Raw genomic sequence first — 25958 nt, 5'->3', positions numbered from 1 at the left:
GAACTAATTCTGAGGGTGAATACTTGGTTCAATTCCTAAAATAAGGTACAGGAGAATATATCACAGGACCTTGTGATATATTTGGATTTTGTATGTTTTGGACATGGAAAGTAGATAGATTTCATTCTGCTTCTTGAATAGTGATTGCTTAGCTGTCTTTAACACAGCCACTTAGTGGTTAAGTGATGTGTGGTAGGAAATTCTCTTGGCAGTCGCTTTTTGAGAAAGACGATCAAAAGAACACCAAGAATGCCAGTTAATGCCATCATTATTTACTTAGTATAAATTTACAATAACAGGAAAATATGTTCATGGAAATAAAATATCATCTAAAGGATTTAAAGAATTGAAAATGATTCCCATCTTTGTTGTTTGGTCTTACCTTCCTTTAAAAAACAAACAAACCTGTTTATCACTTTGTCATAGGAAATAATGACTATGTTGATTAAAAAAAAGGTAAGCCTACATAGGAATAATAAATAACTATCATCTTGGATGAAAAGCCTTTGTAAAGTGTTTTTTTAAGTCCTTGAAATATTCTTTTGAAGAAAGGCACATGGCTTAAGGGTTAATTGGTAAACCGGACGCTAAGTAACTCTACCTATATCAATTCCTTGCCAAAATAACACTACAATTGATAGCTAAGTTGCTAAAAATTGAGTCAATTTTGTTGCTTTTATGCTTTTCTTCTATCTCTCTTTCTCTCACTGAACCAGCAATTTGCCAACTATACCCTCCACTTTCTGCCTAGTGTCTTTCCTTGTGCTAGCCCCTCCTTCGGGAACTTCTCTCTCCATCCTTGTCATCCATGTAAGTCCCTGGGTAACTTAGGTATCACAACCTGTAGGAAGCTTCTCTGGTCTCACAGAGGCAGGATATTTCACCTGTCTCTTCATTCCTACCATGGCACTGAAATTTGCCTGCTATATTCCTGGAGGCCCCTCCATTGTTCGACCTTCACAATTTGCTTCAGATGGTTTGGCTTAGTCACCTATTAGCCTTTAAGTTTCATGAAGATATAATCCATTTTAATATAGCTTTAGGTGGTCCTCAACCAACAAGCCTAGAATAGAATAGGAATAGAAACAAATAGAATAGAATAGAAATGAATGAATAGGAATAGAATAGAAATGTTACTCACAAGCATGCATTCAGATTTAAGTGCTTGTCATGTATGCCCCTGTTTTGCAGGGTCAGTAAAACAGCTCCTGCTCCTTAGATACTCGTGTGGGACAAACATATTCACACACTCTTTCAGTATACTTTATGAAATAATACACCAGAATCATTGCTATGGTTCAGATATAAAATATTCCCTCAAAATCTCATGTGTGTGGAAGGTGATCGGATTATAGGGACAAGACAGCTGACTTGATGTTAGCCTAGTGAGAGGTGGAACACTAAGAGTGAAGTCTGGAAGAGTATATAATTTTCCTCAGCTCCTCTGCTCCCTGGCTTCCATGATGTGAGCAGCTTTTCCTTTAAGTAAATCTCTCTTTCATTAAATTGCAGGTATTTCATTTTTTTTACTTTAAAGCCAGATATATTTTAAAAGATTACCTAAAAAGTAAATTATGTAGTGAAGAAACATCAAGTAAGGCTGAAGAATAAAAAGCCACATCTCAAAAGTGTAGGAGGACTAGAAAGAATTGTTGTTTTCTTTCTAACACAGGAGAGAAAAACATACATATCAAAATTATTTTTGCAGGTGAAACTTTCTGTCAGTGGAAGTGATTAATACTGGCTTCTTTTCTCTCTTGTCCAATGCAGTCTTCATTATCCTCGTCTTCTGAGAGGTCTTCAGTCTTCTCCTATGTAGAAGCGATACATTATGGCAACAGCCAGGGCTGAAATGGCTGGGATAACCCAGTTGGCCCACCAACTGGAATTAGATTCAACAGTGGTAATAAGAGTTTCCGAAGGCTTGGCTAACTTTGTTCTGTCATCAGGATGGACCTCACCAATGATGTAGGTTTTAGACAGTTCTCTAGCATCAGTAGGATGATCAACATCTTCAAAGTTCCCCAGAGCATCACCTCCAACTTGTTCTCTTAAGACTTCCTCCCTGCTTGAATGCTCTTCCAGAAACTTGGTCAAATCGTACACCTTGTGATGCAGGATCACCCAGGTGCTTTTGCTATCTTTGTGCTTCTGAATCTCTCCCAAAGTATAGTACTTTACCGCCTGTTCCTCTTGCCCAGCCAATCTTGGTAAGCAACGAGCCACCCCAAGTCCACAACACACAACCACACTGGCCACAACACTGCTCGCGTCTCAGCCACCTCCAACCCGGACATTCCCTGTGCTTCCCGGCCTGCATGTATTTCATTCTCACAAGAGGAAAATGGTTAAGTCAGTTACAGAACAGGGCAGTACAGAAACACAAAGTTGAGTCTTAGCAAGGGGGAAGGCCTAGACTCCAACATGCATAGTCTTGATCCCAAACAGTACACTCAACTTTGTGAGTTTAAGGTTAAACCATTCTAGAAGATGTCAGTGTCTAGGATGAGATCATGAGACGTGATTAGGCCATGGAATGTGAGCATAGGATGTGGGATGATTTCCCTAACTGGCCAGTGGTGCCAGGAATGGGACAGCACGGGTGCCTATGCTAGCTAGCATTCTGTCACTGTAACCCTATACCTGAGGAAAACAACCTAAAGAACAACAGTGTTATTTTGATTGACAGCTCTGAAGCTTCAGCCCACAGTCATTTGTGGCCTGTGGCAAATGTGTCATGGCAGAACAGCATGGCTGAATAAATCTGCTCAAGTCACCACAGCTACGAAGCAGAAAGAATGAGAAAAGCCAAGAGAGGAAAGGGCTGAGAGAGGTTGTAGTTCCCAAAGTCACATCCCTGTAATCTACTCTTTCACTTAGGCCCCACTTTCTGTTTCTAACACTTCTCAAGAAATCCATCTAGTTATACATTCATCAATGGATCAGTCCACTTACGAAGTTAGAGCCCTAACAATTATCACATAACTTCTCAAAGCCCATCAGCAATCAAGGGTCCAACACAATGAGTCTTTAGGGTCAAGCCATTTGAAGCTGCACAACAGTGCCAGTGGACAGATGCCATAGTCCTCAGTGAATAAAAGGAAACATTCAGGAGAGAGGTAGACGGTTACCTTGGCAGGGTGTAAAAATCAGTGTTTCCAGGAGGTGTGAACCTGATTGACAGAGAGGCTCTTCACAAAGCTGGAACAGTGGACCCAGAAGAGCAGTAAGGAGGTAGGAGTGGGCTGGTTCCCACTTACCCCACCCTCCCACTTTGGGACTGGACGGGTGTAGATCAAGCAGCTTTAGCAGAGAGAGCTGCATGTGGAGCCTCATTGTCTTCAAAGAGGCCTTGTTAGGGCAGGAAGTGGAAGGTACCCTGTGAAAACACTGAGGGGATAGAGGTGCTTATTTACAAATCCAGTGAATGTAGATAAAGCTGATTAAACAGGATGGCTGGAAGGGGTCTCAACTATAACCTAATGCACCTTTACAGTTTTACATTCAAATACTTTTGAGGCACAAAGAAGCATGACTTTTCCCTTTAGTTTTCCACAAACTAATTTGTTGTAAGTTTGTAGTAGTAATTTTTGATACATATATCAGTTTCTCAGTGTGCTTGATGCTCGTGAATAACTCCCAACTTAGTCTGTGTGTCTTTACACACTAGTGTTTTTGACACAATAAACCAACAGAAACAAATGTATAGGATGTTCTGATGCTGAGAATCTTGCATATGAGCTGGGTGGTGTGGTGCTTGTGCCTGGTCTCAGTTACAAGGAAAGCTGAGGAGGGAAGATCACTTAAGTTCTATGGTTGGAAGGCAAACTGGGCAAACTAGTGAGATCCCATCTAAAACCTGTACACAAAACTCTGCAAACATGTCCAAAACTCATTGGGTTTTTTCACAGTAGTACATATGTCCTAGAAATTCATAGATGATTCCTTTCTCCAAAGCACCCAGCTCTAACCCACTAATAAGTCTTCTGATCTTATACTCTTTGAAAGATTCACTCACGGCATTCCAGTAAGAGTTCTAAGGTGACCAATAGCCACCAGGCCACTGAGAGATGCATTTCACCCTTCACAGCATGTATTTGATCTTTCAGTAGCAGTTGATACTGAAAATTCTTCCTTCCTTCTTCAAATATGTTCTTCCATTGCCCTCTATGACACTGAAGTCTCTTGGTTTTGTTGGCCAATTCCTTAAAAAAGTTCTTTGCAAGTTAACTCTTCTCCACGTGGCTCTTAAGCATTGGGGTTTATCAGAGCATTGTTCTCAGTATTCTTATCGCCTTATTTTATCTCCCTGCTCCTCTTCCAATCACCCCCCCGCCTATTCCTCCTTTTTCTCTTCCTTCCCTTCCCCTCCTTTTCTTCCTCATCCTCCTTTTTCTCCCTCTCCTTTTCTCATACCTTAAACCCAGATTTCTACTCTGGGCTCTAGACTCTTACTTGCAGCTCAACATGTCCACTTCTCAAGGACCTCTTAAGTTCAGCCAGCTTGATTGTAAACTCTTGGTGCCTACTCCCCAATTTGTTCTTCCTCAGGGCTTCTGTATCAGGGTTTTATACTGCTCTTTTCCATGGCACCCACAAAAAATGCAAGACACCCTCAACATTTTCAGCAATTCAACAACAGCAATTTCAAGAAAATGTATTGCCAATTTTAACTCAGAAATACATCTCAAATTTATATACTTATCTCTGTTTCCACCTTCAGCTGACTGTGGCCTCCAATTATGTTTGATAACTTCATTTTTACAAACTTTTTGATGCTGGGCCTCATGCATACTAAGCATCTAGCCTACCACCAAGCTTCCCAGCCCTTAATAATGTCTTTTTTCAGATATAATTGTATACCTGAAATCTATGCATTTAAAATATACAATTCATTATTTTTTTACATCTTCACACAGTTGTGCAGCCATCACCACTGTCTAATCACTTTAGGGCACTTTCATCACCGCATGAAACTTTTAACATTTCTCTACACATCTGCCTATCCACTTCATGCCCAGCCCTAGGCAACCATCAGTCTTTCTGTCTCTATGGATTCATTCTGTCTTTGTAGATTCTTTGTGACATTTTACTTGAATTGTGTCATACAGTGTCTTGGTTACTTTTCTGTCATTGCTGAGACAAAAATACCTGACACTCAGAACTAAGGAAGGCAAAGTTTATTTAGCTCACAGTTTGTGGAGATTTCAGTCCATACTTTGCTGGCTCCAAGGCAGAGTGGCACATGGCAGAGGGCAGCTGTTCATGGTGGCAGAAAACAGCAAAAGCAGCAACAGTAAAAAGAGAGGCATAGTGGCAGAGAGCAAGCCGTTTTCCTTTTCTTATAATCCATTCAGGCTATCCTCCAGTGTAGCACTCACCCCCATAATCCCAGCAGTGGATCACAGATTAATCACAAACTCTAGAAGCTGCCCATGATTGCATGAGGTTTTGGAAGGACACCTAAGTACAAACCATAACATATAGTATACAGCCTTTCTTTTATCTAACATGAAGATTTGCTTTGATCTGTTATAGCATGGAGGAGTCCTTTTATGGCTAAATAACATTCCACTGAGATAATACATCCCATTTTGTTTACATAACCATATATCAATGTACATATGTCAATGTTCAGTTGTTTCGATCTTTGCACTTTAAAAATTGTACTGCTATGAACATTCATGGTCAAATATTTTGATGGCATGTGCTCTCAGTTCACTTGACAGTGGTAGTACTGATCATATGATAATCCTGCATTTAACTCTGAGGAATTGACAGAGCTTTCCCTAAATGATCTGCACAATTTTACATTTCCATCAGTGGTGTATAGTTCTAGTTCACCCATATCGTTGCCAAGATTTATTGTCTTCTGACTTTCTGATTCTAGGCATCAACTGGGGATCTAGCACAGTGGTAGTGGCTAGTTAGTGTGAAGTGGTCTTTTTTTGTGTGTGCTGATTTTCATTTCCTTAATGATTGTGTCAGGCATCTCGTCATTAGCCATTAGTGCATATTTTTGAGAAATATCTCCTCAGCTTTTTTTCCTCATTTTAAACATTGAATCATCTCTCATTTTTATTGAGTTATGATTTTTTGTATGATATACACACATATATATCTGTATGTGTATTTTCTATCTATATACACATTTCTTTGTATACTCTTATCAGAAGTATGATTTACAAACATCTCCCTCCAGTTCTGTCCTCTCACTTTCTTTATAATATCCTTCAAAGGGCAAATTTTTACATTTTGATAATTATATCCAATGCATTTATTCTTTTGGAGGCTTGTGCATTTGGTGAAACAGATTAAAAAATGTGTTTCCCAGTCTATAGTCATAAACATTTACAGCTATACTTTCTTCTAGGCATTTCATAGTTTTAGCTCATCTATATATATATACTTGATTCATTTTGATCTAATATTTGTATATGATAGTAAGCATAAATTCAACTTCATTTTGTGCATGTGGAAAACACCTCTTTAAATACCATTTTTTAAAAATGTCTATTCTTTCCTTATTGAGTTATCTTGGAACCCCTGCTGTGAATTACTTGACCTTGAATGTGAGAGTCACATTAGACTCTTGGTTGTTGTCTGTGAGCCATTTTGTGTAGAAAGTAGAGTAAATTCCGAACTTCCATTCCACTCAATAAATATTTCACAAAAGTAGCAAAGAAGATAAGTCAGCTTAGTATATAGCTTAGCACTTAAAGCTAGGAAGTCTAATTTTTGAACTTGTGCTTCTTTCCTATAAAATAGGAAAGCATTCAAAGTCTGTCATTACTGCAGGCCCAAATTTAGAAAGTTATGGCTATGATATTGCTAGTCTTCAAGGAAGACATCACACAGAGCAGTTTTGCAAAATGTTGTGAAATTGAGTGCTATGGAAACAGGACACCACCCGATTCCCCTTTGGAACACATGAGGTAATCATTTGAATTATACCTTTGCAAAGGCATGTTAGAATGTATTTCTTAGATTGCTGTTTGAAACAGTGATTAACATGACCCTTTTGAGCGAGGATTGATCTGCTCCTCAGCTGCCTGGAAGCACAACAGGCTCTAAAAGAGGGTTTATTATACAAGTAATACAACCACAAAAGCATAGTACATACAGAAAAAGGAAGACAGATTTTGTTTTCTCCTGGTGTGTCTCACATACCTTTTAATCAAGATGGCATTAGCAGGGGCAACTCCCATTTTCCCCCTCACTTCTCCTCTGGCTGGCATGTGATGAAAGCATTAGAGCTGATGCCACTTGGATGATCATGCTCTGCGGATCACCATTCAAGACAACTGGAAGAGGCAAGAGAAAGGAAATAGCAGTCCTCCGGAGTACTAATGGAAGGAAAAATTGCTCATTTAAAATATTTTCAAATTTTATTCCATTTCTAAAAAGATAACAAAATACGTTACTTTCCTTTTATTCATATATGTTTTTAGATGGGATGCAGGCCTTATTTCCAACAACTTGCAAATCTGTTCTATTGATCTCCCCACCCCCTATACCTCTGTCCTTCAACAGCTATACTAAATGTCCCACTTTCTTACTTAGTATTGGTTCCTTGTTCTACTCTATGCTTTTATGCTCTGTGGCTGTCTCAGCATACCCTGACTTGAGACTGGCAGGGCATGTTGTGCTGGGGATCGAACCCCAGTCCCTGGGCTTCTCTAAGCAGGCACTTGGTCTGTTGAACTAACTTGTTGGCTCATAGAACTTATTGTTTTATATAATAGGATACTATGTAAAAATATGATTAGACATTTTTCCTACTTACTAGTTTCACTGTTTAAAGAAACATAAAATCACATATGTGGAAGTGTGTGAGTTTATAGACAGTCAGGACAGATTGATTCTTCATTGTTTGGAGGTTTTGTGAAAGATTCATAAAAGAACAATAATATTTAAAATTTTGGAAGAATCCCTATGGCTGCTATGAAGAGACAATAAGTTCAAGACAAAATAAAAGTCTCTAGCACAGACTTTCATATTCGACACTTTGCAAATTTGTATGCAATACTTGTATTACAGTCTTATTTTAAATACCACTAAATTATGATAGGAGGGAAAACTAAATATCAAACAGATTCTGAAAATATCACTTGCTCTTTTCATAAAATCCCTGCACTATTCTAGGCAGTGCAATTGTAAACAACATGAACAAAAGCTTCTGCTTTCCTGGAGCTATATTCACTATATTCTAGTGAAAGCATGGTAATTTTATGGATTCTATAACATAAATATAAGCAGGTGACTGATCCTAATATATCTGATTTGGTGGTGGGAAAGCTGGTGACTGCCTCCATGCTAAGTTGTTTCATGTAAAGTCCTCTAAAGACATTTAATCTAGGGAATGAAAATGGTACAGTAAAGACCAGCAGCTAAGGGCCAGCCAAATAGCTCAGGAGATTAAAGTGCCTGCAAGCAGGCACAGGGGCTGGGGGTTCAATCCCCGGGCCTGCCCTGCTGGCCTCACCCCCAGGGTGCACTGAAATGACATTTGAGACTGGGCATCGTGGTGCACGCCTTGTAATCTCAGCTCTTGGGAGGCTGTAAACAGGTGGATCACTACAAGTCCGATCTATTTTTTTTCAGAACGTGGGATTGAACTCAGGCCCTTGAGCTTGCCAGGCAAGCACTTATTCTACTGAGCTATCTCCCCGGGCCCCACGAGTCTGATCTAGTAGTGAGATCCTGAACACCTTGTAGACCCTTCCAAAAATAAAAAAAACCAGCAGTTAAACATAGTCTTTTTGAGACTTATAATCAAGAAGCTAGGAAATAGCACTTTGGTGAAGATAAAACATACTAGTCTCTGGGAATCAGTAGGGTGCTGACAAGGAAAAAAGAAACTACAGAAAAACTAGAGAAACTGAGCACAACACAAAGAAAAGAATGAAGCAGTCTGCAAAGCAAACCTGGACTGCTGAGGAAGGGAACCTGTCTCCACTAACACAGGGTAAGTACTGAGAAGGTACTGAGAAGGTAGGCAGCTCCACCAAGAAATGACAGCCTTGGACAGCAGTACTAGTCCCAAGAAAAGGCAAGGGTCATTGTAAACTGCAAATGTAGCATGGAGCTTTCTCTGAAAGTGTCTCCTTCCACATGACAGGCTAGAATTTGACAAAAATGCACTTCAGTACCTGGCATATGTAAGTGTTTAATCAGGAGTTACTTGGCGGGAGGAGTTAATTGTTTAAGACTGACCTAAAGAGGGGCTGGGGACATGGCTCAGAGGAATAAGTACTTCCCTGGAAAGTGCAAGGGCCTGAGTTCAATCCCTGGTTCTGCCAAAGGAAAAAAAAAAGTATAGAAGGATGTATTATTTTGGGGGCCTGGCCCTAGCTCAGTTCTTTAAGTGGCTGCTTCCACAAAGCTGTCAGCCTCAGGTTGCTGTAGTTCGATCCCCACAACTCCAGCCAGTCAAACCTGCCCTGAAGGCATTTGGAGCAAAAAAAGAAATCCTTAAGACTGACCTAAAGAACAAATCCGCTTGGGAGATTCTGGGGTCACCCTGTCACATATAGTGTGTAGGAGATGTCTACAAGAGATAGTTGCAAAGAAGAAGCAGGTTAGACACAGAACCCCTGAGAAGTTGAAGCTCAAGCTTGGAAAGAGATCAAGGTCCTATTGTCTGTGATAAGAAGTTAAACAATATACATGTGGCTTTAGAGGGATCTGAGTCAGAAAGTTCTGGAATTCAGTCAAGCACACTGCTTGACATCTTCCCCCTTAGCTGATTATATTTGACACTAAGTCCAGTTGTCTGATTTTTCTGTCTGCCAATGTGTTCAGGGCTATGTGCTAGCTTAGAGTTACCACAGCCTGAGGTGTACCTATAGAGGGGCCTCTGGAGGAGGGTGGAGACCTCACAAATCCACAAGCCATAAATCTAGACAAAAAGGGTTATGATTTGAGGTACACAGAAAGACATGGAAGCTGGGAAGGGTTAAAGTGATGATAACCCAGGGTGGACACCACACACCAGGGATGGCAAACATTTTAGAGCTTTCAATGATACAAGCAGCCCGCTGTGGCATGTGTGCCATAGGTTCTCCACCACTGCCTTAGAATAATCACACCCAGCAGAAAAGATGGAGTAGGACTCAGTATTTATACATATCACTGAATGTGGAACCAAAATAGGCCTTAGTAGTGATTGATTATCCCTTGTTGTGCTTATCCGGTAGATTCCAATGCTGCAGATTCTGGGAAGAAACCACTCATTCAAAACAAGGAACATTTCTGGACTAATTTCTATTTTTCTTCATTTTTTTGTTTTTTATTTTTATTTATTTATTTATTTATTTTTATTTTTTGGTGTTTTTATTTTTTTTTATTTTTTTTCAACAAATAATACACTGCATATATTCTTCTTAGTGGTTAATTGCTGTACAAGATGCGGACTTGTGATCCTATTTACAAACACCATTAGAACAAATCCTTCTATTCATTAAGAGAATGCAACTATATATCTATCCCAACCTCTTTGAATACACAGATACAAAATGGACATTCATCTGTATACCCCATTTTTTCTAAGTTCCGTTATTGAATATTATAGGTGTGTAAACTCAGCAAAATATTCTAAAAGAGTCCAGTAGCCTATAATAGCATTGGGTCTTCTGTTTAACTGGCAATGTCAGAAATTATTGACCTGAGTCCCCCACAGCTCAACTTAACAGCATGGCTTTATTTCTTATATTTCGTCTTCATACTTTTCTATGTTTTTTATTTAAAAAAAAATTATTTTGTTCCATTTTTCTTATTCTTGTTTGTTCATCATATTTTTATTAAATTCTATTAATTTTCTTTTACTCCTCAATAGGATGTATAATCTTATTTTGTCTCCTCATTTTTCTTTTCTTTATTTTTCATTTTTTGCTTTTTCACTTTCCCCTTCCCAGCCTCAACTTTACTAGTATTACTATTAAGCTTTGCTAATCTTTAGATACATAATTTACTAAATATGCTATTATTACTGAATGCTTTTCAATTGTTAATAGTGTTACAATTGCTGCATTTAGTAGATTCTTACTATCTGTGAATATATCAGGATTGTAGATCCCTTTTATACTGTTAAAGGAGGTACAGTGAGTGGTAGCTTCTACTGTGTTTATAGTTTTTCAATATTGTTTGTCATTGGCTTTGTTACTGTTGTTGGTTTTACTGTTATTTCTAGGGAAGCACAGTTGCTGCTATTAGCATGAGCACTAGTAGTGCTGCTCTCAGTGTGTATGCTCACCACACAGGTGTGCACTAACACACACAAATAACACAAACATGAAAAAGCAAAAAACTCAAAATGAGTGCAAAAATTCCCAACTCCTCCAAAGATGATCCAAGTGCTGCTGATGTGGAAGAAATCAAAAGCTAAACAGCTTAACAGTAGCAAATGGTGAAAGAAGGGATAATAAAACAGATCAATAAGGTACTCAGTAAGCTCAAAGATGATGTAACTAAAGAGTTAACAGACTTAATAGACAACATGAGTAGTGAGCTTAAGAGGATGTTAATAAAACCTAGATGAATTAAGCAAAATTATACAAAACATAAATTACTGGTTAAGCAAGCATTAGAGTCCACGAAAAGTCCCCCCCCCCCAAAAGGAGAAGAAAAATAGCTATTGAAAATACGGGTAGCAGAAGTGACTAATGAGAGGACAGGCTGTCAGAGCTAGGAAACAAGCTAATGCAGTTGACTCTATACACAGAAATACCTTAGAAACAGAAAAAAATGTGAAAAATGAATCTAACACCTGTTCAATGATGCACAAGAGAGTAACCTAAGATTAATTGGAATTAGTGAAAAATCAGAAGACAGAAGAAATAGGAGAAAAAACCTGTTTTCAGAAATAATAGCAGCAGAATCTCCAAATATGGGGAATGTATTTAGCATACAGATAAATGAGGTGAATGGAAATCCAAATAGCCACTGTCAGAAAAGAACTTCTTCTTGACACATCACAGTCAAAATCCCAGGAGTCTAACACAAGGACAAAAACTTAAAAGCTATTTGGGAAAACCCCAAAATTACTTATGATGGTAAACACATTAGGATTACAGCAGGCTTCTGAATGTGCAAGAAGCATATGTACTGAAAAGTTTTAAGTCCTAGAATCAAACAAATTCCTATTCAAGCCAATACAATGTATACAGTTGTTGTCGTGGTTTGGAGTTTTTGCAAGGAGAACAATATGATACAGGATGCATTTTATAATATTTTATAAGGGATCATCCAAACAATCATATACAAGAAGTGCAGGAAATCTGTCCACACACTAAAGACCAAAAAATACAGCTGAGAGCCTGGATCCTAATATCCAGCTGAAAATGTAGAGCTCATAACAATGCCTTGCACAAGTCCAACTGCAGGCCTAGAGTCCACAACAAAGTCTCTTGCAGGTCTGCTTCATGGATATGTGCTGGAAAGGGCCAAAGATCAGTGGTGGAAGCTAGAAAATCTGTGCCAGTGGGATGAAGAATCTGCACTAGCAGGCTGAGGGAGCTGAACTGGAGCTAGGAAACAATGCTCAAGAGAAGCACCAGAGCTCCCACAAAAGTACCACAGCCATCCTCAGTAACAATGAGGTCCTGAGCTCCTCCAGAAATAAGGAAAGCTAAGCTCCCATCAGAAAAGCCAATGTGACAAGCTTCTCCATAAGGCTGTCTTGTGCATCATCTTCCCCTCTGGAGCCAGGAAGTGATGCCCAAGATGAGAATCAGAGCTCTCTGAAAATGAACAGTAGCCATTCTCAGCGACAATGGAGATTCTGAGCTCCTCCTCTGATAAGAGCAGCCAAGTTCATCAGGAAACCCAGCATGACAAGGTCACCCAACAGAACAGCCCAGAAGAACTAATGGCTTTCAAAATCTCCAACAACTTCTCTAAATAGCATCCCTAATGGTAAACCAACAGCTTCTCCAGTTTTGCATCTTATGCTACTGGCAACAATCCTCATGTGGGTCTCCCACACTCTGTACCACACTAGTTCAATTCAGTCATGTGTAACAAGTTACAGAGCCACTAAAGCTATCTTTCAAAATTGATGGTTACATAAGGCTTTTCTATAACAAGCAGTCCAAGAAATATATGGCACCAAACCAGCACTCTAAAAACTTTTCAAGGATATCCTACAAAATGACAATGAAGATAAAAATATATAAAAAAGTCTAATGGAGTGAATACAGCAGGTAGGGTAAGCAGTTAAGCAAAAGGGGGAAAAAGAATCAGCAACAAGAAAATAATGCAATGACAGGAATAAGACAGTATCTTATACTAATACCTCTTAATGTGAATGGTCTTAGTGCCTCAAACAAAAGAAAGATTGGCAGGTTCAATCAAGAAATAGAACCCAATGGTATACAGTATACAGGAAAGACAATTCAGAAAGAAAATCATGAATTAAAAATCAAAGGATGGAAAAGAAAATTCCATGCAATGGAAACCCAAAACTCTTGAGGGAATAGCTAACTTATTTTTTAAAAGTAGAATTTCAAACCAAAATTGACCCAGAAGCGGTAAAGTCATTCCATATTTGTTAAGGGAACAATTCAACAGGGAGAGGTAACAGTATATACGTACCAAACACCAGCACTCCTAAATTCACAAAACTAATACTACTGGACATAAAAGATTGGATAGACAACAACCCAATTATAGTAGAAGACATTAATACCACACTACCACAAATAGAGCAAAAGGACAAAAAAAATCAATGAAGAAATATCATAGTTGAATCACACTTTTAAACAAATAGTTTTAGTAGATATCTGTAGACTACTAATGATGAATGTTATAGAGATTTCAGTGGTAACAAACAGCTGGTTCCAGCATGCATGCCACAGGGTCACCACCACTGCTACAGATTGTACCACCTAGTAAGAGAATGCATATCCTTCTTAGCAGTACATGGAACTGTCTCCAAAACAGATCACACACTAGCCCAGAAGAGATGTTTAAATAAATACAAAAGAATAAAAATCATCACATCTATATTATCAGATTATAGTGTAATGAAATGAGAAATCAATAGCAAAATGAACCACAGAAACTATACAAACACATGAAAATTAATGCAACTCTTGAGTAATCAATGAATCATAGAGAAGAAATAAAGAAAGATTAGTTTCTAGAATCAAATAATGATGTCATACAATATACCAGAATCAATGAGACAAAATGAAGTAAGTCCTAAAAGGGAAGTGATTAGTTGTGAATTCCCACTTCAGAAAAGCAGCAACCTCTAATAAATAACCTCAAGATGCATCACAAGATCCTAGAAAAATCAAGAACAAACCAAATTCAAAGACAGTGTCAGGAAGGAACTTATAAAGATCAGAGCAGAAATTATAGAAATTGAGAGTATGGAAAATACAATGAATCAAAAAGCTGTTTTTTGACAGTAGAAACAAAATAAACAAACTCTTGACCAGTATTACAAAGATAAATAAATAAAAGAGATCCAAATCAATGGAATTAGAAATGAAGAAGATGAAAGCACAATAGATATTGCTGAAATGCAGATTATCAGCAACTACTTTACAATCTTATAATACAATAAATTGGAAAATTTGGAAGAAATGGATAGAATCCTAGATACATAAGAATTATAAAAAGTGAATAAGGAACACATAAAAACTCTGAGTAACCCAAAAACAGTCAATAGAATTCAGGCAGTAACTAAAAACCTGCCAACTAAGAAAAGCCCAAGACCCAATAGATTCAGCCCTGAATTCCACAAGATATCTAGCGACTATCTAATGCCAATGGTCTTCAAACTCATCAATGAAATTTAAAGGGACCCAAAGTGCACCCAAAGTCATTCTTAGATGCTATTATTACTTTGATTCCAAAAACAGATTAAGACTCAACTAAAAAAGAAGATTACATCGTGGCCCTGCTTTTTCTCTAATTTTGGTCTGTGGACTTAGGTTGTTAACCATCCAGAATACAAGCTTAATGTTATTACCATACAACTTAGGTTTTTAAGCTTAACCTCACTATGTGTCTGAATATCAAACATCTTAGGCATAACATGGAACAGGCATTTTTCATCAAGTATTGATATGCTGAACTTTAAGTCCCTATAGAATACGATGAAAAAACATTTGAAAATTAGAATATATTTTAAAAAACAGGCATAAAGAATTATATACTTCTTATGTTTACACATAAGTCCAAAAATCTAACCATATACAACCTTGAAGCAGGACAGTCCCACAATATTCCTTTTCCTATCTCTTGCCTTCATTCACCACCCACTTCTTTTTGAACAACTATCTACCTGAGAGACAGGCCAACAGCAACTGGCCTGTCATGACAAGCAGCGCATATTCAGAAGACCTGAATGACCGACACTTCAAGCATGAAACTACTATTACAGATTACCATCTTCAGTGCAGTTGCTTAGTTCACCGGTATCAGTATATATAGATAGTCAGAGTAAGAATCTTTCTAATTAACTGCTAGATTAAAAAATCTTCTGGAGAGTCTCAGGATCATTGCCTTGCTCATCTTCTACATATAACTGTATGGCTTGACATTGTCATGTTTCCTAGCTCTTCTCCTTGCCCTCTCTTGATTAGTTAGTCCTCAAGATCCTGATTTCCTTTTACTTGTATTATATCTTTCTATTTCGATTTGTTCCTTGGAGGTCTTATACTAGGGAGACTATACGATATTTACACATGTGTGTCTGGTTTATTTCACTTATGAGTATATGTTCAAGTGGTATCCAAGGTCACTTAAGACTCAGGACATATGAGAACTTGTACTGTAATGTGATGTAACTCGGTAGTGTCCCAAATTTTCTCATCAAGGAGATTATGGGGCCAAAGAGGAAAGTGATCAATGATGTAGAATGTGCCTAAGGAGAGTCGCATGGAGAGAAAACATTCTCTCAGGCTTTCACAGAGAGTACACTGGCCAAGCAATGGCCGTGACTCATCCACATGGCTGACACTGACAAAGGTTCTACAATCTGAGGTATAGGATCTCAGGATAAATCCTGAGAGGATTTCACTGACCTTAACCGACCCAACAGGTATAACTCTTGTTGCATAGGTCCTGCTTTACCTTGGCCTTAACCAACCAGCAGAAAATTATAAAAACAAAATATAAGAAGTAAAGCCATGGTGTTATGTTGAGCTGTAGGGGACTCAGCTCAACAGTTTCTGACATTGCTAGTGAAGCGGAAGACCCAATACTATTATGGGCTACTGAACTCTTTTAGAATATTTTGCTGAGTTTACACACCTATAATATTTAAATAATGAAACTTAACAAAAAATGTGATACAGATAAATGTCCATTTTGTATCTGTGTATTCAAAGTGGTTAGGATAGATATATAGTTACATTCTCTTAATGAATAGAGAGATTTGTTCTAATGGTGTTTGTAAATATGATATCAAGCTTGCATCTTGTACAGCAATTAACCACTAGGAAGAATGTATGCAATGTGTTAATTATTGAAACTGTCCTACCAATTTGGTTTGAAACTGTCTCATTGCTATTTGTATCTCAATAAGATTATGGAAAAAAGAAATGATACACTATTTCATTAAGCAAAATAATAGGAATTAAAAAATAAAAAAAGAAAATTACAGGCAATCTATTTAAGGAATATAGATGCAAAAGTCTGTGACAAGATATTGGCAGTCAGCCATGGCAATGCACACCTGTCACCCCAGAACTCAGGAGACTGAAACAGGAAAACCACTGCACATTCAAGACCATCCTGAACCCTGAATGTATAACAAGACCCTGTCTCAATAGATAGGTAGGTAGGTAGGTAGGTAGGTAGGTAGGTAGGTAGATAGATAAATATTTGTTTTCTGTATTTTAGGGAAGGGTCTACAGGGTTTTCAGGGTCCTACTACTAGATCGGGGTCATAGTGATTTTCTTGTTTGCAGCTTCCCAAGAGCTGGGATAACAGATGTGCACCACCATGTTGAGTCTCAATTGTTGTCTCAGCATGCCCTGGGGGCAAGTCTTGCCTGGCTGTCCCTGGGATTGAACTCTAGCCCCTGAGCCTACTTGCAGGCACTCTAATCTCCTGAGCTCTTTGGCCAGCAAGATAGCTAGCTAGCTAGCTAGCTAGATAGTGGCAAACAGAATACAACAAATCATTAAAAGGTCGTATATCGTAATTAGGTTCCCTTCATCTCAAGCATGCAAGAATGGTTCAACATGCACGAATCAATGAATGTATACATCACATAAATAGAAGTCAGAACAAAAATAAAAAATTAACCATTAACACAATCATCTCAATAAATACAGAAAAAAACTTTGACACAATTCAACATCTATTTTTGATATAAAAATACTCTGAATAAAATAGGTATGGAAGGATCTTATCTCTATCTGAGAAAAAGTCACTTATAACAAAACTACTGTTTTTTGTTTGTTTGCTTGTTTGTTTTTTGCAGTACTGAAGATTGAACTCAGTTCCTTGCGCTTGCCAGGCAAGTGCTTAGTCTACTGAGCTAGCTCCCCAGCCCCTATCAAAACTACTGTGAACACTATATTAAGTGTGGAAAAGCCAAAATGTCTTCCTCTAAATTTAGGCACACAGAAGGATGTCTACTATCACCATTCCTAGTCAATATTGTACTTGAAAGTTTAGCCAGAGCAATCAAACAAGAGAAAGAAATAAAAGAGATATGCACAGTAAAGGATGAAGTGAAAAAATAATACCATTCACAGTAGCTTCAAGAAAAATAGAATATTTAGGAATTAACCTAACAGTGGAAGTGAAAGCCCCCTGTAATGAAAACATAGGACTCTAAACAAAGAAATTAAATTAGACATCAGAAAACTGAAAGAGGGCCAGCCAAATAGCTTAGCAGATTAAAGAGCCTGCAAGCAGGTGCAGGGGCCAGGGTTTCAATCCCCAGGCCTGCTGTGCCGTTCTGCCCCTGGGGCATGATGAGATGGCAATTGAGACTGGGCATTGTGGTGCCTGCCTGTAATCCCAGCTCTTGGGAGGCGGATCACCAGGAATCCCATCTAGTAGTGAGACCCTGAACACCCCGTAGACTCTTCCCTAAAATACAGAAAAAATATAAAGAAAATTGAAAGATATTGCTGAGTAGGCAAAATCAGTATTGTCAATACAGCCATAATTCTCCAAGTGATGTACAGATTTAATGCACTCTCAATCAAAATACTAACAGCATTACTCAGAATTAGAGGGAAAAATCCTAAACTTTGTATAGAACCATAAGAGACCGAGAAAATCAGCAGCAGTTTTAGGCAATAAGAACAAACAGGAAGCACCTCAGTGCTAGATTTCAAGTTAAGTTACATGGGAGGCATCAAATCCTAGATTTCAAGTAATATCACATCTTTTCTCTTATACGAAAAACCCAAAATATAAATAAAGCACAAAATAAAAGGCATAACAGGAAAGAGACAGATAAATCTTTTGCAAATAAAGAGGGGGCTAAGATACGGAGGGAAGAGGCTGGAGGAGCGAAGAAGGGGATGGAAAAAAGAACTAAAATGTGTTGCTTACATGTGCCCACTTCTTACGAGGAATAATCATGTATAAACACATAGTAATGAATATAGGATTTTAAAAAACTGAAAAATTAAAAGCTTTTAGTATAACATTATCCTCAAGACCTAACTGCTATGGACATGATTTGGGCTACATTTCTTATAAGACTTATGCACCATGTCATGTGATTCAATTGCAGGAGATTTTTCTGGGGTCATTCTACTGTAAATGATATGGAATGATATAACTTTTCCTTCTTTATTTTATTTTTATTTTTTGGCCAAACTGGGGATTGAACTCAGGCCCTTGCGCTTGCCAGGCAAGCCCTTATTCTACTGAACCATCTCCACCCCCCTCATTTTTCCTTCCATCCTGTGGATTTGGTTCAGGTGAGTGCTCATAAGTCATGAACATACTAGAGTACGGTAAAGAATTGGGCTATTCTGGATATGTTCAAAGTCAAGTACATAATTGAAGTGTTTTCTTTCTTTTTTATTTTTATTTAGTTTTAGAAAGGGCTTCACTGTGTAGCTCAGGCTCACCTTGAACTTACTATATAGGCCAGGCTGGCCTCAAACTCACAGATATCCTTGCTTCAGCCTCCCAAGAGCTGAGACTACAAATGTGTGCCTCCACATGTTGCTTAGTTCATCTATGCTTTTCTAAAAGTTATTGCTTCTGCTCTCCACAGTCCTCAAGAAAGAATGATATGGGGGCCTGCCCCTTAGCTCAGTTCTTTAAGTGGCTGCTTCAACAAAACATTCAGGCTGAGGTTGCTGTGGTTCGTTCCCCACAACTCAAGCCAGCCAAACCTGCCCTGAAGGCATTCGGAACCACACAAAAAAATCCTTCTGCCATTTATACCTGTTCCATGTTATACCTAAGATGTTTAATATTCAGACAGATAATGAGCTTAAGCTTAACAGCCTAGGTTGTATGGTAATAACAATAAGCTCTTCTGGAGGGTTACCAACCTAAGTTTGCAGACCAAAATTAGAGAAAAAGGAGGGCCACAACGAAAACCAACATTTTAGCCCTAGCCTTCCAAGGTCAATTAAGACTCAGGACATACGAGAACTTGTACCGCAACGTCATGTAACTCGGTAGTGTCCCAAATTTTCTGATCAAGGAGATTATGGGGCCAAAGAGGAAAGTGATCGATGATGTAGAGTGTGCCTAAGGAGAGTCACATGGAGAGAAAACATTCTTTCAGGGTTTCACAGAGAGCACATTGGCCAAGCAATGGCCGTGACTCATCCACATGGCTGACACTGACAAAGGATCTACAATCTGAGGTGCAGGATCTCAGGATCAATCCTGAGGGCATTTGACTGACCTTATCAGACCCAAAACTACAACTCTTGATGCTTAGGTCCTGCTTTACCTTGGTCTTAACCATCCAGCAGAAAAGTATAAAAACGAATTATAAGAAGTAAAGCCATGGTGTTATGTTGAGCTCTAGGGGACTCAGGTCAACAATTTCTGACATTGCCAGTGAAGTGGAAGACCCACTATTATTATGGACTACTGGAGTCTTTTAGAATATTTTGCTGAGTTAACACACTTATAATATTCAAATAACGGAACTTAACCAAAAATGGGGATACAGATGAATGTCCATTTTGTATCTGTGTATTCAAAGTGGTTAAGATAGATATATAGTTACATTCTCTTAATGAATAGAGAGATTTGTTCTAATGGTGTTTGTAAATAGGATATCATGTCTGCATCTTGTACAGCAATTAACCACTAGGAAGAATGTATGCAGTGTGTTATTATTGAAGCTATCCCACCAGTTTGATTTGAAACTGTCTCATTGCTATTGGTTTCTCAATAAAATTATGGGAAAAAAAGAAAGAATGGTGTCTTTTCCAGGGAGAAATGGTCCAATGCAAGAAAATAGTCTTAAAAAATAAGAGATAGTGGTTATTTTCCCTTTTTTTGAGGATTGATCATTAAGACATCCTCAGTGCACTCCTTCTTTTTTAAATTTGAGGCAAGCTTCACTCAATGGCAGTATCATAGCCAATGAATTTTATCTGAGTTATGATTAAAGCTAATTGAAAAGTTTAATTTTTTTGGAAAAGTTTAATTTTGAGGCTGGATTTTACTAAGTTGTCTAGACAGGCCTCCAACTAACTGTCCCGCAGTTTCAGCCTCCCACGAAGCTGGGATTATAGCCATGCTTCAGCACACCTAGGGAGATGGGGCTGCTCATACTGTTGTTTCTACAACAGTATTCCCCTTATGTTGAGCTATTTCTTCTTTATGAGTCTCACTGTTCCCATCTGTACAATAAAAGACTGGAAAGATGATGTGTCTTAGTTCTTCCAACTAATACATTTCATGATTCTGTGACCTCATGAGGTATGGTCACATAGAAGATTGTTCTGGGGCCCAAATATAAAGGTTATTTTTTTAGTTCATATTCATTCTTGGAATTGATTTAAGCACTTCCTTAAAAGCAGAAAACATGCAAGTAATCTAGGAAAGCTACTTTAAAAAGAATTTATGTATTTAGTACAGGGTCTACAGGGTCTCACTGCACAGATTGGACTCACAGTGATCCTCCTGTTTTCAGCCTCCCAAGCGCTGGGATTATAGGCAGGCACCACCACTCCCAGCCTCATTCATGGTTTCTGCGTGCCCCAGGGGCAGGGCTGGCATGGTAGGCCGGGGATTAAAGCCTGGTCCCCCCTCCTGACTAAGCAGGCATTTTAGTCCACTGAGCTGTCTGACCAGTCCGAAAAGCTACTTTTTTGTTTGTCAAAGTTTTAAGTGAAATACTTTGAAAAGACTGATGAAGAGGTTTATGTATAAAGATGGAGTTCCTTTCCACCCACTGCTCCAATCCCAGGTATACTGCAAGCATTAACATGGGAGGCTTCTCACAAATGCAGAGGAAATTGTTAAAGCCTGGAATTCTTTCCCTTTTCTGCTACCACAAACCATTTGTGAAGATTAATAATGAGAGCTGGCATGCTGCCTGCACTGCCATGTCTGTCTACCTGCGTGGGTACATCCTAGGAAAGTCACTTCTCTGGCACAGGTGGCCAAAACTTCCACATCCTGAGTTTAAGGCCTTGTCATTATAAAATCAGAATGTTGAGAGTGTAGCTCAGTAATAAAGCATGCACAATGGGTTTAATTCTCAGCAACACAGAAAAAAATAATAGTCATCTCTTCATGGCACTTTGATCACATTCATAATCCTTCAGTTCCTGAAGGATGTAAGTGACTGGAGCAAAGTGTTGAGCTACAAGGAAATTTAGACTTTACAGTGCCTACATTTACAAATGAGTAAACTGAGATTCAAATAAGACCTTAAAGAATTAGGTAAATGTCACACACACAGTAGATGGCAAAGCTAGGACTCAAACCTAGGTTGCTCCGATTGCAAAGGTTTAATGCTTTCATGCATCCACTCTGCCACCTCACTTGAGTGCCACAGTTCCATGAGATAAATAGGCATTATAATACTCACTTTAGCAGGGTATGGTGGCCCATGCCTATATGCCTGTAATACCAGATATTCAGTAAACTGAGACAAGAGGATTGCAAGTTCAAAGCCAGCCTGGGAAACTGAGTGAGACTCAGTCTTAAAAAGCAGTCTGCAAAATGGTTGGGGCCATATATCAGTAATAGAGTTTTCCTGGGTCTAATCCCCAGTACTACAAGAAAAATGCGGGGAGGGGGTGCATTTTTTAGAGGAGAAATTCAGATCTAGGAGTTAATGTTACCTGTCAAATCACTTAGATAGTTGAGTAGTGGAGCAAGGACAGAAGCCTGATAAGTATCTGACCAAATGCAAGCTTGCATTTAGCAAACATTTGTGAGAATAATTAATTAAAATATATTTTCCTTTTTTCGGTATTGGGAATTGTACCCAAGACCTTGTACTTGCTAGGCAGGTGCTGTGCCACTCAGCTATATTCTCAGCCCCTAACAATTAAAATATTTTCTCTACCCATGTGATTATTTTAGACTTGGGTGTGGTGGCTACAAAAATATATTTAAGCTGCAAACTTAATTTACAGAAGACACTGAGATTGTATAACCAGTCTATTAACTAAGAAGTTTTCATGGGAGATGTACTTCATGTTCAGAAATGTTCTAGGATATATATATATATAGAGAAAAGGTATAACATAGTATCTATCTTTAAGAGGTTTATGATTTAGCAGGGAAGACAGAACTGAATGGAATTATCTTAGAAATTGGCCAAGCAATGGCTGTGACTCATCCACATGGCCGACACTGACAAAGGACCTACAAACTGTGGTACACAGTTTCAGGGTAAATCCAGAGCAGATTTGACTGACCTTGTCAAATACAAAAGTTACATTTCTTGTTATATAGGTCTTGCTTCATCTTGGTCTTAGCCATCCAGCAGAAAAGTATAAAAATGCATTATAAAAAGTAAAGCCATATTAATATGCTGAGCTGTAAAAGGCTCAAGTCAACAACTTCTGACATTGCCAGTCCTACAGATAACCCACTACTGTTATGGGCTATTGCACTATATTGGATTATTTTGCTGAATTCAGGCACCTACAATATTTAAATGACAATAGAATACCCTTCTCTGAGAAAACTAAACAAAAAAGGGGGATACAAATGAATGACCATTTTGTATCTGTAGATATAGCTACTTTCTCTTAATTCAATGAGAAGAAATATTTGTACTAATAGTGATTGGATAGGATATCATGTCTGCATCTTGTACTATGAATAACCACTACAAAGACAGCAATCTGCAATGTAATAGTTTTTGAAACTGTCCTACTAATCAGTTTTGAAGCTGTCTCATTGTTATTTGTTTCTCAATAAAATTAATAAAAAATAAGTTAAAGGGGCTGGGGAGATGGCTCAGTGGAATAAGCGCTTCCCTGGCAAGCGCAAGGGCCTGAGTTCAATCCCCGGTTCCACACCAAAAAAAAAAAAAAAAATTAAATTAAAATTACACACACACACACACACACACACACACACACAGTGGAAACTAAACAACAATGGGAAGGAAGGAAGCTTAAAAGAAGTAAGCAGACAGAATATCCAGTAGGATCTGGAGAAGACTTAGATTTGGCCTTTAATGAAACTAGGGGATAGGGAGGCTGGCTGAAGCACAGGAGCAAAATTGGAGATGGGAATGAGGAGAACAAGACTAAGGACAGTAACTTGATGATGGTGGAAAAGGGTTGCACTTTAAGTGTGAGTCTAAATCAATCATTGTTTGTGTTCCTGGAGCACAGAATAGGATAGGATTCAGAGGGTGAGCTGACCATCATCCTACAAAGGATTACTAATATCTATGATGATTATGAGAGGAGCAAAAAGGACAAGAATGCTAGTGTCCTGCCCCTTATTCCCAAAAAATATTGGGTGGAGCAGAGCGATTTCTTTGAGGGTACATCAGGAGATCACGTTGGAAGGAGGAGTAGATGGTAGATTGTGTATGCTGTAGGCACGCAGTGTCTATGCATCATATGTATATACTGAGCACTTCATATGTGTCTGCTACAAATTAAAAGGGGATGTGAATATGAAATGTGTACTATATCTTGAATTTGTCTCTGTAAAAAAAGCATCAAATATCCAGTAATGGGCTGGGGAGATAGCTTGGCTGTCTAAGCCCTGGCTGACAAGTGCAAAGATCTGAGTTTGATCCCTTGTACAGCATGCCATGCCAAACTGGCCACCAGGTGTGGCGGCACATACACACCTGTAATACCAGCACTGGGGTGAGACAGGAGGATCACTATGAGTCCCAGCTATATAGCGAGACCCTGTACCAAATAAATAAAATATTTTAAGAAATCTATTACTTATACAAAAATGAAATTGCCAAGTTTCTGAGGAATATGGACATGAAAATTTCTGAGGAATAGTAGGATTGAACAGGGACCTTCATGCTGAGATACATTCCCAACCTATTTTCTAAATCACAACATGTTTTTCCTAGTTTGCTAAGTTGCCCAGACTTGGCTTGAACTTGAGATCTTGCCTCCGCCTCCTAGAGTGCTGGTATTTCAGGTTTGTGCCTCCCTACACAGGTTGAAATGGTGAGATTCTGTCTGTAGTTGGATATGTACAATGTTAGCATGTGAGCAAACAGATGCAGGCTGTATGGAACTCTGTGAACTACTTTGCAACTTTTTCTTAAATCTATAATTATTTCAGAATAAGTGTTAAACATATTAATTCATCATTGCTCCTGAAACTTGGCAATTGCCCCATTTCTGTCACATTAACCACAATTCTAATTTCTCAAGTGAGACATCATGAAATAACTACAGCAGATTCTGTTTCCTTCACTACCCTGTATATCTACAAAACTGCCAAGCCCTCTTTCTAAACGTCTGTCTTCCCCATTCACATAGATGTGATCCCAACCCCACTTGCTGTGACTCCCCTCCTGGATTCTGTCTTTCCTTTCCACAGCTACTCTTCAGACCAAAGCCATTATGACTTCTCCCAAAATTCAATCTCAGAGTCCTGGTTAAAGAAGGAGCACTCATCTCTAATGATTGGGAGCAGTGGGATGGAGAAACACAAACAGAAGATAGTTAGGAAAAAATGTGCCAATATACTAGACTTAAATGCTTTCCTAAGGCCGGGGAGATGGCTCAACAGAATAAGCACATGCCTGGTAAGCACAAGGGCCTGAGTTCAATCCCTGGTTTCGCCAAACAAACAAACAAACAAACAAACAAACAAATAAATAAATGCTCAGGATTAAATACAAATTTATTTGTTTGGATTGCAAGACCAGCTCTGCCTAGTGGATGTATAAGGCAAATTACATATTTAAACATTCTAGTAGCCATATTTTAACATAAAAATGAACAGGTTAAATTAGTGTTAATAATAGATTTTATATTTTGGGGGCTTTACCTTCAAAATCCGGCTTGTATTTTACCCTTAGAGCATATCTGTTTAGACTATTTGAATTTCAAGTGCTTAATAGTGACATGCGGCTATTGACTACTATTAGAAGAAGACAAAACCCTAAATTATGGTATAATTCTATGTAGAACTTGAGACATGGTGTATGACATATGAATCTAAAAGATCTATAGATATGATAATAAGATAATGCAAGGGAAGCAAAAGGCAGCATTGTCAAATCACAAAATAAAAACCTTACAGATAAAGGGAATATGTTGGCTTTACCTCAATCTGAAACAAAATTACCTATTGAAAGCCAACAGCTTTTTGAGTTTTTCTACTAGGGAAACTATACAATATTTATACATGAGTGCCTGGTTTATTTCACTTATGAGTATATCTTCAAGTGGCATCCACTTCAATATAAAGCCTTTGAGTTTATCAAGCTTTATAGCTGAGTAATACTCCACTGTATAAAAATACCACATCTTTTTCATCCATTCCTCAGGTGATGGGCATCTTGGTTGTTTCCAAGATTTGGCTATCACAAATT

The 25958-nt window shown here is 38.4% G+C and overlaps 1 pseudogene; it reads right to left on the bottom strand.

The window, feature by feature from the left end:
- Positions 1-1768: 1768 nt before the first annotated feature.
- On the bottom strand, positions 1769-7208 carry LOC101588787 (annotated as a pseudogene).
- Positions 7209-25958: the final 18750 nt, after the last annotated feature.

This window comes from Octodon degus, unplaced genomic scaffold (genome assembly GCF_000260255.1).
Source record: "Octodon degus isolate 3935 unplaced genomic scaffold, OctDeg1.0 scaffold00110, whole genome shotgun sequence".
Taxonomy (NCBI): domain Eukaryota; kingdom Metazoa; phylum Chordata; class Mammalia; order Rodentia; family Octodontidae; genus Octodon; species Octodon degus.
The sequence above is the reverse complement of the archived record's forward strand: the minus strand, read 5'-3'. Positions and strand labels throughout refer to the sequence as shown.